The sequence below is a fragment of the Aulostomus chinensis genome, chromosome 18, assembly GCF_037954235.1.
Source record: "Aulostomus chinensis isolate RoL2024-O1b breed Wild chromosome 18, RoL_Achi_v1.0, whole genome shotgun sequence".
NCBI classification, from domain to species: Eukaryota; Metazoa; Chordata; class Actinopteri; order Syngnathiformes; family Aulostomidae; genus Aulostomus; species Aulostomus chinensis.
The window spans coordinates 1,075,244-1,092,877 of record NC_141337.1 but is presented as its reverse complement, the minus strand read 5'-3'; the positions used below and the strand labels follow the sequence as shown (position 1 = coordinate 1,092,877).

General features: G+C 44.9%; 1 protein-coding gene across 8 annotated transcripts in view; it reads left to right on the top strand.

The window, feature by feature from the left end:
* The window catches only part of LOC147244538 (RNA binding protein fox-1 homolog 3-like), a 396,055-nt gene that overhangs the window by 43,951 nt on the left and 334,470 nt on the right, over nt 1-17,634 (top strand). The window contains exon 3 of one of the 8 annotated variants that reach the window (XM_086186197.1): nt 4,689-4,875. The exons of the other annotated variants lie outside the window; for them this stretch is intronic. The gene's annotated coding sequence lies outside the window, so the exon portion shown is untranslated. The remainder of the gene's footprint in view (nt 1-4,688; nt 4,876-17,634) is intronic. 8 annotated transcript variants of the gene reach the window in all.

Genomic DNA, 17,634 nt, shown 5'->3' with positions numbered 1-17,634 from the left:
TTGACCGTCCGGTGGGACACCAACACAGCGCCACACAAAGAAGTCTGTTTAATTATAAGTTGAGCCAGAAGAAGTCCGTCAGACTGGAAGTTAAATGTACAAATGCATCCTCAAAAAAAAAGGTCCAGCCAAACCAGAACTAGGGTGGTGGTGTCCATGATGGATGCGGTGTCGTTCTACACACTCCCAGAGTGAGAAACAGCTCAGCCGCTTCCAGTGACCGAAGACAAGACGATGCCAAAGCTTCCTGCACAGAGCCGAACCGTCACTCTGCTGCGTTCAGGCTTCAGCTGCTGACGAGGACGCTCGCTAATTAGAGCCGAGATCCGACATAATAAACACTGCAGAATCCTGTAACAGCACAGCTCCACCTGTCATTTGCCTTTTCGTCATGACAATTACTTTTTTAACCTCCCTCCCCCTGGAAGGTTTGAATGTAAGTTATACTGAGATTTCTTGTAACTTGTTGTTCCTCTTCCTCTAATTATGAAGAAGCCTTTTCTACGTCTGCCGAAGAGCCACGGGGTGATGTTTTCATCTCATCTGTTGGTTTGTTTGTTTGCTCGTCTGTCAGCACGAACAAGCAGGCAGGATGATGCTGGTGAAGGTGTGTACCCTGGCACCAGCCTGGAACATTCCAGGGGTTTGTTGGGGACCCACACTGAGCAAATGGGACTCAACATTCCATGAGTTCGAAAAAATTCCACAAACCCTCATAAGGAACATTTAAGGCTTCTCCCATCATTTCCGATCATTTTTCGGAATTTTGAGAAACCGAGTCCAACAAATGTTTTTCCTGTTTCTCCACAGCGCCGCCATCTTGCTTTTGTCCCCCGAGTATGTAATAAATATTTAACAATGTATTTCACGAAATATTATATGGGGTAATCATCGTTTTTGTCTGTCAAATATCAAATCATCATTTGTCAATTCAAGAACAAGTATCACCAAATTCTTCAACACATTTCATGGTCTGTTTCCAATTGTAGCATTTATTCTTTATATTGTTAACCAGTGATATTTACAGTAAAACATGAACACACACATACGTACATGAACACACGTACATGAACACACACTTACGTACATGAACACACGTACATGAACACACACTTACGTACATGAACACACATACATGAACACAAACTTATGTACATGAACACACACTTACATACATGAACACACGCACACACATAAATGAACACACACTTACATGAACACACACATACATACATGAACACACACATACATGAACACACACATACGTACATGAACACACATGAACATACTCTTACGTACATGAACACACATACATGAACACACACATATACATTAACACACACTTACATGAACACACACATACATGAACACACACTTACATGAACACACACATACATGAACACACATACATACATGAACACACACTTACGTACATGAACACACATACATGAACACACACGTACATGAACACACATACATGAACACACACTTATGTACATGAACACACATACATGAACACACTCTTACGTACATGAACACACATACATGAACACACACACATACATGAACACACACTTACATGAACACACACATACATGAACACACACTTACATGAACACACACATACATGAACACACATACATACATGAACACACATGAACACACACTTACGTACATGAACACATACATGAACACACACTTACATACATGAGCTCACATTTACATACATGAACACACTTACATGAACACACACATACATGACACACACTTACATACATGAACACACATACATGAACACACAGTTACATAAATGAACACACACTTACATACATGAACACACGCTTACATGAACACACACTTACATACATGAACACACTGGCATGATAACGTCACACATGAACTCACGTACGTTACTTGTGTGAGACAGAGAGGAGGAGAGTCATGAAGAAGGTTTGTCATGTGGGGTCTGAAGGACAGCTTGACAGCTGGTCTGTGCTATGAAGAGCTGTCCTCCTCAGTTCGGTCATGAATAAATGAATAAACTGCCTTCATTCACCGCCTTTGCTCTTCACATTAATGCAGTTGCAAGTTAATCAATCAATGCATCAATCAGACTTCATTTTTATAGCACTGATAGTACAACACAATCTTACACAAAGGGATTTACACACAGACACACAAACCCAAATAACAAATGAATTAACAGACACGATAAAAACAGGAAGTTAGGAAGTGCTTCCTGTACTGAGGAAACAGAATTAGCAAGAATTAAACAACTGAGCTTCATAAATATGGGGGATTCAAAGGGAAACAGTGTCCTCATATTAAAACTACTAATAAAGGAATTAATAAAAAGAAAGATAAAGAATAATTGAAACAAAAACATGAAAATCTTATATTGTCTCCTCATAAATTATTCTGAAAAATAATAATTTCCGCACCCTGTCAGTGGATATTGATAAATGATTGTGAGCTGCAACTTTCTTCTTCTCTCATATTGTTGAAACGTGGAGTCGTTGCCCTTTTTAAAGGTTATTTTTTTCACTCAGCCTTTTTTCCCAGGGATGCAATCAATATTCAAACCAGGTGAATTATTTCAGCTCACTGAATGCCAGCACCTGATGTTATAGTGATGGTAATGGCACTGTTGGCTCTGACAACATGGAGGCTCGCATTACCGTCATTCCCCATATTCACTTTTGAAACCTCATTTTGCTTTCATCTCTCCACGAACGCCGAGCTGTCAACATGCAATTCACCGAGTGTCACCGCCGCACTTGAACGTTTCCCTCATTGCTCCTGCCAGCGGTGGTCGCACCATCCTGCAGGATTTAATTCTTGCTGTGTTTAAATCGGGTTACACACACACACACACACACACACACACACACACACACACACACACACACACTTTGGTTGTGATTGAGTTAATTATGAAGCAATAGAACATCATATTCATGTCGCCTTGTTTGGGAAACATTTGATGTGGAAGTGGCGTGCTGGTGTTTACAGTTATCCTCTTCACAATAGCCGCCTTTACGAGTAGTTGAGGAAGTGGCGTGTCAGAATGGAGGGAACGGGGACCTCTCAGTATGGCAGACGGAACCATCTTCTGCTCCCAAAAACAGTAAAAGTACAAAACAGAAATACATCTGATACCCAAAGAGGGAACATCAGGTGTCCTTGGATGAGGACCAAGACGTCCCTACATCTTCATTTTATTATTCGAAACAAATCTCATGAGAACCAGCAGTAGAAAACCTAGAGCCTCCTATACCTTCCTCCTCTGTGCCCGCCCACTTTACCCTGAGATGATTAAGAATGCGCCAAACACATCAGTGAGTGACACTGTTGCACCGTGAACGCCGTCCTGCTGCCAGATATACTGACTGAAGCACCAGATGGCACTTAATCCACCAGGGAAAATAGTCCCACAAATGCAATATTTACTCCACTTTCTGTAACATTTGCCATAAAGTAAAGTATTCAGGGGTGGTGGAGACTTATTAAGCTCTTCTCACATGAAACTTCATGTTTCTGAGACCTTCTGAAGCATGTAGACATGGACTGTGTAGGAGAAGTTGACCTGGCCACCAGGTAGAACACCTGAGGCTTCACCTGACTGAGGGCTTCATTCATGCTGGTCAGAGACCTGTACCAACATTTACTTTCCAAAAAATGAGGAAAGAACCGTTTATTATTGATGAAGTTGTATTTCTGTGAATTCCTTTTTATTTTTCCTGGTGATCCTCTGTAGAGCCGTTGGAATTTATTACCTCAGGAAAAAATTTCCCATTCGTTTTCTTCAGGACAGCAAGAGTCAGAAATATGGCCGCCTTTATTCAGGGAGGTTCATGTCATGTTCCCACCTGAGAAACTAAAGACTACAGTTGCATGCCTTTGCCATGTGCACCTGTCACAGTAACCTAGACCTTTGACCCTTGACCGCCAAAGTGGTTCTTCCTACTTCATCAACAGATTTTTGTGCCAAATGGGAGAAAATTGACTCAAGCAACTCAAGAGAGACCACATTTAACACCAATCATCTGGACCAAACACGTGACCTCTGACCCTGGCTGTCACGAGCATGGAGGCCTCATCTGTAAAGAAGAGAAACACAGCTCTGGATCTGTCCCAGAATTCAGTGCAAGAGTTGCTCTAGCAAAGAAGGTTTCGGGTTCGAGTCCCGGCTCGGGCGCAGGATCTTTCTGTGTGAGTCTCCATGTTCTCCCCGTTCCTGCGTGGGTTCTCTCCGGTACTCCGGCTTCCTCCACAGTCCAAAGACATCAAGAGGGGACGAGGCTGATTGATTCTCTAAATTGACCGTAGGTGTGAATGTGAGTGTGAATGGTTGTTCGTCTCTGTGTGTTGGCCCTGCGATGGACTGGCGAACTGTCCAGGGTGAACCCCGCCTCTCGCCCGTTGACGCTGAGATAGGCTCCACCCCCCCACGACCCTTACTAGTAAGGAATAAGTGGAAGATGATGAGTTGCTCTAGCACTGCTTTCCCAAAATTCCTGGAAATCATTCTGGTCCTGTTTTTGCTGATTGCCAGTGTGACCTCCCCGGTGGGGGTCATCGACCTCTTGATACCGAGACTGTTTGCAGATTCTTCAGAAGCAGTTAAAAACCAAAGGTTGAGAAGGTGAACTCTTAATTGGTCCCCCTGACTCGATCTGTACATCCAGTTCTTCCCCAGGAGCCAGTTTCCATACAGGAGGATGAAACTGTTCATCAGCCCCAGCAGCGACAGAAGCAGTGGTTCTGGTGCGACTCGTCTGGTTGGCTCGATGCATCATCAGATGTGGGAACAACGCCCCGTTTGTTTCCAGCAAAGCTGCTACTCCAGTTATTTTCATCAGCACTCTTGTTCAGGTAATGTTGCTTCAGGCTTGCTGATTTGGGGCTTATCTCGTTAAGAGCCCCCTACCTCGCGGCAGATCTGAGCTGCTGTCAGAGGCGCGGCCCGCACCTTTCAGGCTTCTATTATTGGTGATTGTGGAGTGACACTAATTAAAGTCATTGATGTTTAAAATCAAGCGCCGCACGTCCCACTTGTTTTGTCACAAAAGCTGCGATAGCTTCTCAACCTGGCCCTGTCGTGTAGTTATCATGTCATTTGTTTTCAAGCCATGTGGAGAAACTAGCACGCGTGTGTCACTTCATTAAAAAAAAAATACACTCGGCGAGATGAGGAAGAGCTCTGCTACTCGGAGGTATTTACATGTTAATTTTAGCAGCGTTTGCTTGTAGCAAGGTGTTAAATTAAAAACAGAAAATACTGTCTTTTTTCCTCGCTGCTCATGTTGCCGATTTAGAAAATGTCTGAACATTATTCCTGAATGTTTTGATGATGGCAAACAACATGCTCATTATAAATGCTGTGAACATTCAATGAACGGATGCTCCATGTTTCTACTGAAGCTCCTGACTCATATATTCAGTTGTGTACAAATCAGTCCAAGGAACGTGGACCAGGAACCTTCCAGGTCCTTTGAAGACGAGGCCCTCAACTCCCAAGCTGAGATGAAGCTCATCACCTCCTCTGTTTCCAGCCTAGTTTTGCCGGCCATGATGGCGCCTCCCTCTGGTTAAACACAGTAGCAGGAGGCTGGTTTGGGACAGGCTGGGCCTCACGTGTCTACATGCATATCAAAAGTCCAGTTTTTGTTGGACCAACACAACAGATCAGCGTTCTCTAATGTCTTTGTGTGAGCGAACGGCTGACAGCAGACGCTGGAATGTACACAAGATGGACATATTTTATCAGCGACATAAATCAATACTGTTTTCAATTAGCTGCCCGGATTCACTCTCAGGACCTTCCTGAAATGACCGAAGGGCCCGATTCGATCCAAGGACCACCATTTGAATAACCCTGGCGTAGGGTGTAATGAATCGACATCCTTTGATGTGAGACTCGAGTGCGTTCACCTCCCTGTTGTTGAGAAAGCTTCACGGATGCCCGCTTCATGTTCCACCTTTATTTATGGCTGTAGAGGCATCTGGCTGACAGCCATCGCCACCCCCCCACCCCCGCTTAAGATGCAGTGGGGCCTCTACGGGTTAGGAGGGCCAGCTCTATCAATCTGCTCCCTTCCGGCCCCCACGTTCCCAGATGCGGTTAATCACTGCCACTAATTAGTGCTAATTACTCATGGTCGCCCGGGAGAGCCCCCCTCGCTGGCTCACGCCGATGCGAGGGTCTGCTGCGGCGCCCTGCTGCTTGGCATTCCTCAGGTAGGGGAGGAGGCACTGGACGTGGGAGGTGCTGAGGGGACAAAGGAGGCTCATCTCCTCTAATTTGCCTCTTTCAGGTGGGGTGGGACGAGAATTAGCATGTTTGCTAAATCAAACACATCCCTGGTCTTTAGCGTCCGGCGAGGACAGGTACAGCTGTTTCCCCATGGTGTTGCGACCCCCCCATCGTCGCCAGCTGGTTCCTGCTGGCGCATCGTGGTCAGACTGGCGGCCATGTTGGCGTGCACAGCCTCGGCCGGGCTTAATGAGCCAGCACCTTTTTGCTCCCTCTGTCATTAATTGTCTGTGGCCGTGACTCCTCGGCTTACATGGCTGATTTTTTTTTTCTCCTAGCAATTTTGCTTTAATAGATTCAATTTGCTTTCATTTGCTTTGTATTGATTTATTTGTCCTGGTCGCTCTTGTCAACCATAGAAACCTATAATTTCTCACAAAAGTTTGCGAGGGAAAAAAAAAACCTGATTTAATTTGCTAATATTGAGCGAGTTATTAAAACAAGGAGAAATGACGAATGATGTTGGTGTGGTGTGTAAGTGAAGCTTGACGGGAGCAGGAATATGGAGGACGCTGCCGGGTTCAGGTGGGGTGAGACGAGTGGAGCTCAGTCACAGGTTGGTTTGTTCTGATGGGTCACGGAGCTAAATGCTATCATCCCATCCGTCAGGCTTCAACCTGTCAAAACAGAAATTGCCTCAGTAACGTCTGCTGGTGGCAGGAGAGCCAATCATGTCAGCCCTGAATATTGTTATTAGTCATATTGGGGGAAGCAGTAAATTGGCATTGAACAGCAGCGGTTTAGACAAAGCAGTTGTTTATCTTCTGGCGTCTGTCAGAGGGACACCAGGTCAGCGTCAGCGCCAGGTAGAAGCCGCCACCTTCCTCAGTAACCCGGGGAAACCATCCGGTGCTGAACGGACAGATTCACGTCACAGAGCCTTCAGACGTCATAGCAACTGCGTCCGTGTCCTGACGAGGGCGTGAGGAGGTGATTACAGGCTCATGTCGGTCATGTCTGAGTGAGGTGTGCTGCGATGCTCACCTCTCAGGGAGCAGCCATGCTAACTCTGAACAAACATCGTGCGGTCATCACACCGAAACCCCGCCCACATCTGCTCAAAGGGTGCTGATTGGGCAGAACAGCAAATGAAAGCTGACTTGTGTGATCGTGTGACATCGGGCGCTTTTTCTCGCTCAAATTAAAATGTCATGTTTTTCTTTTGTTGAGCAGTTTTGCGAGTGGCCGTTCAGATGAATGGAGGGATGCAGGAATGAAGCCAGCAAAGCAAAAATACTGTGTTTCTGGGGGTTTAATTCAACCAAGACATTCTGTGTACCAGTATACTTCTAATAGAGACATCAACATATCCGTGACGCCAAACTGAGCTCACTGCTCGGGGGAAAATCACATTATGTACAGCTTATGATATCTTTTCTTTGAGTCCTAAACCTCTTCCCCTTCTAAAGGGAGTGATGAAAAGTTGCCGTTTCACACCCGTTCCTGACAGATCAGTTTTATCCAATAATGCTGCTGAAATGAGTTTCTTTTTTGGCAAAAAGAAATGATTTATTGAAACAAGGAAGACTTGGAAACAATCTCGCCTCACTGACACCTTATTTAAGCAGTTCGAAGAATATAAGACACGTCTCTGACATTTAATTAATGACAAATCAATCACAATAAAGGTGCAGGATATCTGAAGTATATGATCAGTTTACAAGGTTGTGAATTTGTAAACTAAAAGCAGCCAGAACAAGAAAGAAAATGATGAATTGAACCATCCTGTGGTATAAATGTGACTGACTGGAAATTTGACAGAAAGTCATTTCTTGGTCTGTCGTCTCTCAGCGGCGCCGAGATGACCAGACCTCCTCACACTCGAGCCTTTCTTATCTTTGTGATATTCGCCACCAAGGCCAAATACAAGCTATAGAAGTAAGCTTAGACCATGAATAGAGAAGGCTGTTTACGTCTCTGTCATTACCTTTGTGCTGAATAGCAATCATTTTTGAAAGAATCTCAAGTCGCAGCCTCTCAGAGGGAAGAAGACGAATAAGAATCAGGCCTGGATGGGAAACTTGGCTCTTGACGCGGCTGATAGGACAATGTTCCCCTCCACGCTGATGTTTGTGGTATTCATGATGACAGGAATATGAAACTAAGTTGTGGATAATACGTCTCTTCTGAGGAGTTCAGACAAGTGTCTCGACAATGAAATACGATTCATCGTCATACGTGTCAGAACACTTTTCAAATGTTCAGGTCTACTTAGGCGTGCGGGTGATTATCTGGGAACATTAGATCGTCATCTCCATCAGAGAATTACATTTGGACACCGCAGACTGATTTGTGCTTTAAACTCAAATGAAGATTTTAAGCCGCGGGGATCACACGGAACCATAAAAACAGAACTTTGACAGTCAAACTAGAAGTGAATTATTACTTTACGAGTGTTTTACCTCCATTTGACAGGTAACTAATACATTGGTTGACCAGCTGGAACAGTAAATGTATACATACGTATGTACACACACATCATAGTAGTGAACAAGTAAATGGTGTACTCGTCCCCTGCTGACTTCCCTCTGATCCTGTCGCTGTTTGCTTTTACTTCCTCTAAGAACTGTGGGTAGAGGACTTGTAGATGTGGGAGCAGATCGCCACAACAGCGACCGACTCACTCTGCAAAAGTTCATTAGCTTCTCAATATGTCAACTTCCCAAACGCACCAGTCACTGCAGTCACGTGTGCTTGGTGGTCCCTGCTGTTGCAGCTTTTATTGATGACGCTTCAGTGGGATTAAAGTTCAGTTTGCTTTGCTACAAATGGTTTGTACTTGGCGAACTGTAGCAGAACTGCAGTGAAGCTGTGCCCGTTTGGTCCATCGTGATTGAAGTCCACGCTGCCGACGCCGCGCTTGGCTCTGTGGAGGCTTCATGTCATGAGTACAATAACTTTCTTTGTTGAGGTTTTGTGGCCAGTGATAATAGTCATTATTTGCTTTTAATCAGGAGCAAAACACGTTGTGTGACGAACTCTTTAATCTTCAAAGGCGAGATTCTGCAGCAGGTCTTTGATTTCCCTCTGTAGCGGTGTGTGGAGGGTGTGAACGGTGACTCTGACCATGGACACCTCACGACGTGTTCTGAAACTCCTTTCAATTGTTCAGTAATGTATTCATGTTCTGGTTGAGCTTTCATGAAGATCTCAGCCGGAGATCAAATCCACGTTGGTGCGTGTTTTCCTCAGACTCCACTGGGAAACGTCGCTCTTGGACAACCTGGGATTTCACCCCTTCTACCTCGTCGTGAGCCTGCTGGTCCTCCAGTGACGGCTCACGTGCAGTTCATCTCATGGTACTCGGGCGCATAGAAGGACGTATCTGTAGGCAAGAGTGACGTTGCTGTACTTTTTCGGCGACGCGGCGTGTGGTTGTGTTGACCCTCACCAGGTGACCAGGCCGTCTCTGCGATGACCCTTAACGAGTCGCGTGGCGTCAGCAACGGTCACTGAGCTGCTGGTAAATACTGTGCTTGTAGGGTTCGACCACTGTGCATGACTGCGTTGATGTCCCATTCTGCGCCCTCTCTCAGTACTGTGTGCTTTTATCTAATACTATCCAGTAATTATTAGTTATGTTTATCATCGTCATGTGAATGTTCATAGTAGTTAGCTTCATTTATCTTGTAGAGCGTCTTTTCCCCGATGTCTTTTCATGCTTGAATGCTCATTTTTATTTCTAATTGTGCATCAAACGCAGGCTGGTTAGAATGTAAATGAGGTGAAGGATTATTATTGTTATTAATACGATATGTTGTTGTTCTACAACTTTAGCATGGTTGTACTGAGCGCCATCAAGTGCTGCTCTTCCTCTTTTGTTTCTTTAAACAGAGTCTCCTCATCAATTTTTTTTTGAATGAACGAGTCTCGGAGGAAGTTACGGAGCCGCTTTGCCGTTTGAAAAGACATTTCTGTTTTGTCTGTATGCCTCCCTTGAAAGTGCATTCACCCGTCCAGTAAAATACTGGATGAATAAGAATACACCGGGAAATTATGAGAGTACAGTTAAGCTCTGAGCTTAAAGCTTAAGCTCTGCCTATCCCAGCTGACATTGGATGAGAGGCGGGGTTCACCCTGGACGGGTCACCAGTCCATCACAGGGCCATCAGGAGCAATTAGGGGTTCAGTATCTTGCTCAAGGAGTCTTGGACATGGTCACTGGGGGAAGTGGGGATCGAACCAGCGACCCTTGGGTTGCCAGACAGCCACTCTACCTCTGAGCCACGCCGCCTCTTTAAATCAAACTCTTTCAATCAAATACAATATTTAATTTTTGTTTTTCAGTTGAACCACATTTTAGATGGCGGGAACGATTTGTTTTGTGAAAGAATATTAAAGACAGTAATGCTGATGCGAATTTAGATAAACAACAATAAAACGTAACAATCTCAGCTTTAACAGAGTCGTGCATGATAACAACAAACGGATCTCTTCCCAGTGACGGTGCTGTACTGTGAGTACAATGGGAGCAGTGGCTGACGACAGTGTTGACATGGCAGGGGGCGTGGCATGTATTCAAGGCTAATTATGTGTCAAAATCTCATTTCCTGTTCAACACTGTGGTGCTGCAGAGACGTCCTGGCTGCACTGTCATCCTCCGACCACCTCTGTTCCCCTCACGTCCCCTCAAACATCACAACTTCTGTCATTTTGTGATTTTGAAATACGAAAACACAAGAAAAAATGGATTCATGATATAAAAAAATGAATATTCCCTTTAATAGCAAAAATCATTTATCAATATCTGTCATTAAAACTGCAATTTGATATTTCCTATTTTAAAATATCCTTCTGCTTTGAGTGAAAGTACAAATTTGAAAATAGCATTTCAGCAAATGTCAGACACCAGAAACCGTTTCCTTCCAACCAACTTTGGGGTTTTTTCTGCAGCCTCTCTTTTCCCAGTTCTCAGCCAAGACCACGAGGCTGTGAGCGCAGCTGAAGGCTGCCGCCTCTGAAGGGTCCGTCCTCGCCGCTGACATCTGCTGCTATAATGTTGCATCCAGGGCTTGAACAGGCAACAGGAACTGATTTATGTGCTGTTCTGTTGAAGTGGATGTCTTAAGGTGATTACAAACTGGTGGGGGCTTCTTACTAATTGCACCTTCCCTGATCTGTAATGAAGGCCAAACAGCGCGAACGAGCCCATCCCGCGCGTCTCCGACAGCGGCGGGCCGAGGGCAGCTGAGCTTGACCAGTTAGTGTTGGGTTTGCTCTGGGCTGGAGCTCCTCACCTGCTGTTACGTCGCCATCTTTTGCCAATTTCTCTTGAGTAATTAACTGTGATGCCACATATGGTGCGATCGTGGAAAATCTGATGGCTGGCGCCTGCCGAGGAGTCGAGAAAGTGCGCGGTGGAACCCTGCGGTGACCAAAGCGCCAAACAGCCAGCGCGAGCTTTAATAGGACGACTGGAAAATTCTTTTGACATGCACAATTAAAAACAAATGTTGTTTCCCTGTGACATAAATGAGTGTAATTAATCAGTGAACAAATGAATTATTAGGACGATTAGGAAAAGAGGTAGATTACCAATGAGGCTTGAATTATTAACAGTATCAGTTTAAGGTGCTGAAGTGAGAGGCAAAGCAATTAGAGTCGGGCGCATACATTCAACTTAAAGTAGAAAATATATAAATGAAGAGCCATAAATGTCATAAATCTCTGCAGCCTCTCACATTATTGTATTCTTGCTCTCACACCCATTTGTTCTATTCTCATACTCGTATTTGTTCTCATTTATTTTCACTGTTCATCCTTTGATTTATTCTAAAGAAAACACGCACGGTGGCTGAAATTAAACTGTCAGGGGTTGTGCTGGGATATTCGAACATGTGAGAAAAATGTGTCTGTTTGCCAGGGTAGTTAAAAGAGGAAGGAGTGTTTTGGTTGGCGGGATGACGCAGGAACGAGCGTCTCCGGGTCAACGGGTCCAGTTACCCAGCAGCACCATTAAAATCAGAGGAAACACAGCGACAGCTAACGGTGCCAAATGACGACATCCGGCTGAATGTGTCTACCTCCGTAACCACCGCCATTGCTCGCCGTCTCTGTCTGCAGAATCCTGCGGCACGTTTTCACTAGAGTCAAAGCTCGATTCATACTATTTCTGTTGTTTTAAGAGTAGAAAGTGCTGCATTTGACTAATAGGGTGCTGCTGATGCTACCACCACCACCACACCTGAGTCTGCCAAAGTAATGAGCAGTGGCGGTACAGTCAGTGTGACATTCTGGAGTCAGGCTCAGCAACACACCTCAAACTCCACCCCCCTCGTCAGGGTGCGCATCACCTGAGATGATGTAACATGACCGCAAAGCTTCAACTGTGGGACTGGCAGGTGAAGCAGGGTCCTTCTCACAAATTGTCAGATTCTGACGATCAGGGGGTCGCCCCCAGTTTACACACTCTCAACATGCTAGACATCATTTAGGGTTGCTCTTAATTACTTCCTGTGGCAGCCATGTTGGATTACGTATTTGTACAACGTTTGAAATATTTCCAATATCTTGTTTGATTTACTGATATTTTGTTGTCCTATCCAAGCTCAAGAGCCCCACACCTTTGGTTAGGAAACTCAGTTTAATTTGGGATGAAGTTTGTTTGTAGTTCAACAGGAAGTTGGCAAATCAGAGATGAGGTGTTTTTGTAGTCCAGCAGGAAATTATGTCAGGGATGAGATATTTTTGTAGCATACAGGAAGTTAGCATGTCAGAGATGAGGTGTTTTTGTAGTCCAGCAGGAAGTGGTCATCTCAAGAATGAGGTGTGTTTGTAGTCCAGCAGGAAGTGGTCATCTCAAGAATGAGGTGTGTTTGTAGTCCAGCAGGAAGTGGTCATCTCCCGGTTCCTCCACCAACAGGAAGTGGTCCCCTCCCGGTTCCTCCCCCAGCAGCCAATAGGATTGTTCCATGCGATGGTGGGTGATTGAACCAGTAAATCAGCTCTGGTGTTGAACCAAGTTGAGGATCTTCCAGGTTCAGTTCATCAAGGTAACTGCGGGATGTTAATGCTGAGAATAATAGTGTTAAAAAACAAGCATGAAAGTAAAATTGAAAACAAGTAAACAGGCTCCGCGGGATTCATTACAAAAAAGAAATAATAGGAAATGAACATCAGAGGTGTTGTAGTGGATCCCATCACACTTAATTGTCCGTATGACCAGAACCAATGGAGGCTAGCAAAGCTCCTGGAATAATTAGTCGTTCTGAAAAGCTTTAATCCTTTCATTCCCTCATGTCTCAGACACGTGTTGTATCAGCGTTACATTTAATAACGATAAGGTTCGTCAAATGATCAAGTTAGTGGCTGCTGCTGAAGATCAGGGTTGTAAACACACAGTGAGGCATGATGGGTATTAAAACAGAGGGAGGTGAAGCTGCGTTTAAGCTGAAAGTTACAGAGGAAGAGTTGCCGTTGTGTGAGTGACACAAAAGTAAGATTAGGGGATCAAGTGCTGAAAGACGAGAGAGGAATTTAGTGGAATTGACAGCACGTTCAAGGGTTTCCGAGAGGAAGGGAAGACAAGAGACAGGGCGATCATTTAGAGATTTGAAGGGTCAAGATTAAGCTGCCTGATAATGAGCTGAGTGAAATGAACCAATTTTGAAAATATATGCTGCACTGGGTCCGGGGGGGTGGGGTGGGGGGGCAAAGAGGGCTGTCAGTGCTTCAACAAATGACTCGGTATCAGACAACAGGCTTCTGGAAATATTGGACTGTAAAGGCAGACAGTTTCACTGCCTGCAGCGCTATATTTATGCACGGATCATATTCCAGACGGCTTCAGGTCTCTCTTCACAGTAAATGAGAAGGACCGATAAAGAATCCAGATTCCTGGTGGATGTAATTAGCCAATCGTTTCTAATAGTGTCCATAGCAATTCAGTTTCATGGTGCTGTCATTTTACCCCGGGTGAAATGCCTTGAAGTGTAATTTCTGGCTGAGCGTTTAGACACAGAGCTATCGATTGCATTCAGTGAATGATCTGCTCAGAAACCCATCATCTGCTTTAATAATGTCACTCACCAGCACATTCTCTCTGCTTGGTTTCCATTAATAGCCGGCCTACGTGACATTGTCAACATTCACTGCTCAAACAACAGGGTCTTTGCAGCATGGCTGCCTCACAATTGGGTCATTTAATCAATTTATACAATTGAACCTATTTAACATATTGATATGCAGTTACTCTGTAATGTGTGTGGCCTTTTTATCCCCTCGAGTGAAGGAAACTCCAAGGGAGCTTTTCAGATCTTCTGCCGTTATTTATCATGTGACATTTAGCCGGGCCCTGATGGCAGCAGCTCTCCACTTTAATTAAAGGTTCAACCTCTTCACTGGATGACAAATTGACTGGTTTGCGCCTTGGAAAAGTGGCGGAACATGCCTAGTCCACCCTGCTCCTCCATAATGGCAGGCTAACATCAGGGAGGGCGAGGTGGAGCTGGCATTTCAGTGAGCCAGGTCGGAGCGGGAGCTGGATTATGGACTGCACCGTTCTCCTGGACTAAATAAAACCAGATGGATGTGGTTTATTACAGGTGCAGCGTTGTGGGTGAGCCTAAGGGGCCTGGGCCCAACATAAATGAGGTGTATTTATATATTTGTCCTGAATCATATTCAGAATTAGTAGAACTTGAATCCACAGTAAAGACAAAAGAAAGCTCTTTTCTAACAAGTGAAATGCAACATTTACCAGATGGCTGTCATTGAGGAAGCCTGTCGTTGCAAAACTACATTGGAGCTTTAATAAGATGAAGGGAATCCTGCAGTCACAACTTCTTCTGTTTTCTCCTTTAATATCCTCAGCATACAAAAACAGTCAGAATAAAAAGAAATGAAAAAATTGTCGCTCAGATTTGAGAACTTGCAGCTTTGGACCTGCTCTGTTGCTATCAGGTGACACAATGCTGATATTGTACGAAAACAAATAGCTGCAGGACTTTGTCAAAGTATCAAGACAGGCTTTCATGAATCATGTAAATCGACGTTATTTATTCAAATATGGTTTCTTGTCTGTGTTTACGTTCAGCCATATTCTTGCTACGTGACAAACGAGCGTGAATATTTCCTCCAAACCTCTAATGATCTCAGGGTTGATCTGCAGGGGCGCAGGGCCAGAGAACTGGAACGGGTGCATTATTCATTTATTTCACAGAAGAAAACCCCTTTTCTTTTTGCTCGTGCTCACATTTGTCCTATTCTTTTGTTAAGTTTTTCATGACCTTCTGTTTGTGCAGATGTGAGATGTGCAACTCGGCCGGCAGCAGCAAATGGCTAATGGTCCATCGCCTGCTTGTTTTACGGCAGGCTGGAGAATATGTCCACTTTGCATGGTTGCCTTCTTCCATCTTTCAAACTTTGCCTGAGTTGGGGGGGTGACACAGCTTGAAACGGGTTTCAGGAGGAGCGGCACCACAAATGGAAGAGTAGGCCCAGATGATACAATCACTTTGTTCAGCATGAACACTTCTGCAAACATGCTGGGGAGGGAGGTCGGGGGAAGGAGGGTGGGTGTGCGGGTGTCTGCGGGGCAGGCAGCGAGGATTCTGTGTAAGATGAGATGGTGTAAACAGGCAGATTGGCTCTCGTCTCAGTGTTACCGCCGTCAGATTTCATGCTGGCTGGATTTATAGAGTCACAGTGCATTGGAAGGTGCCCTGGGCTCCTCCGGGGCCAGTGCAGAGCTGCACACTCCCGATGATAAACCAAATATATAAATCTATAAATGAAAAATGTTAAAAAATAGAGGCCAATCCTTTTATTACAGCTTTTACATGAAAGCAATACCTCCTCCTCAGTATGTTTTCCATCTTTACCTCCCCCTAAGAGGTTATTTTGTATTTTTGTGGCTGGATTACAAAAAAGTTATGGATGGATTTTCACAAAAACATTGTCAGAGATGGACTGGATGGAGAGTTGAAGGATGAAAACTGGCCAGAAAAAGTCTGTTTGAGTGGAATAAATCCAATCCAGTTCCGTGTACGGCTGGATACTGTGAGTGGATCCATCCGTGTTTGATAAGAGGGCCACAGATCGATCTGTCCCTCATCCAACCCTCTGTGTGTGAATATTCTCCAAGACGAATGGACGGACAGAAAGATGTGCGTCCATCAAATTTATCTCCCCTTCTATCTGTCCATCATCTCAGGTGAATTCACCCCAAATCAGGCACCAATGCAGGCTCTCCTTCGTTTGAATGAGGAGTGTGTTGATACAGTCAAGAGGGGACCAGGTTAATCCAGACTCTAAATTGACCGTAGGCGTGGCTGGGAGAGCCAATGGTTGTCTGTCTCTATGTGTTGGCCCTGCCATGGACTGGTGACCTGTCCAGGGGGAAGGCTGCTGGGATAGGCTCCACCCCCACCACCCCGAACAGGAGGAGAGGGGGAACATGGAGGGAGGGATGGACGAGATGAGACAGGAGGACACTGAGGGGAAGAAGTACCCATGTCGGATTGTAGCATTGTTGTGTTTCACACAAGCAGCCCAGGTAGCAACACATCGTCGTCAGCGCAGGTGGGCGTGTCTTCATCCTGGTGTTCCACCCTGGATGTCTGGGCTCTTCTCAAGTCTAGCTAACACTCGTCTTTATAAGTTGGTATGGAAATGGTGCGTTTTAGCAAACAAGATGCTTTTGGTATGTTTTGAGGTTGGTTTGATACCATTGCCTCAGGAATTAAAAACGCGTTCGATGAAGAAGTTCACACTAGTTGTATCCGTGGATATTCTCAGTCATCCAGGTCATGGTAAGTCTCAAAAAAGCATAAAAAATGGCGACTGGACTAATCTCGTGTGCAGTCCAGTCGCCATTTTTTATGCTTTTTTGAGACTTCACAATAGTTAAATAATTAATTGTTGGCGTTGGTCTTTTCCTCGCACTTCTTGAAAGTGTAATATTTTTGATTATCCATGTGTTGATGTTATTCAGGTTATTCTCTAAAGGAGCATAATTATCACGGTTGTAAACATGGCGGAGATTAATACCAAGGTAGAACAGCGGTAAACAGAGCACAGTAGCAGATTGTCCCTGCGCTCAGCCGAGTGGTCCAGGAGCGACCGAGGGACCGCGGCTCGCTAATGACAGTACCCCGCTGAAGGGACAGTCGTCTCAGCTATAAGCCCGACTTCCTTGACAGCCCCTGGGATCCCTTTGTCCTGTTGTAAACTATTCTGAAGGAAGGACATTTAATTGCCCTGCACACACTAATGAGTTTGCAAACTAATTAAAGGGGGTATATTACGCCCTGTGGAGGCCCACATCACTAAGAAAGCCAGGGACATCTTTAATGAGGAGCCTTGATAACCCTTCAAAG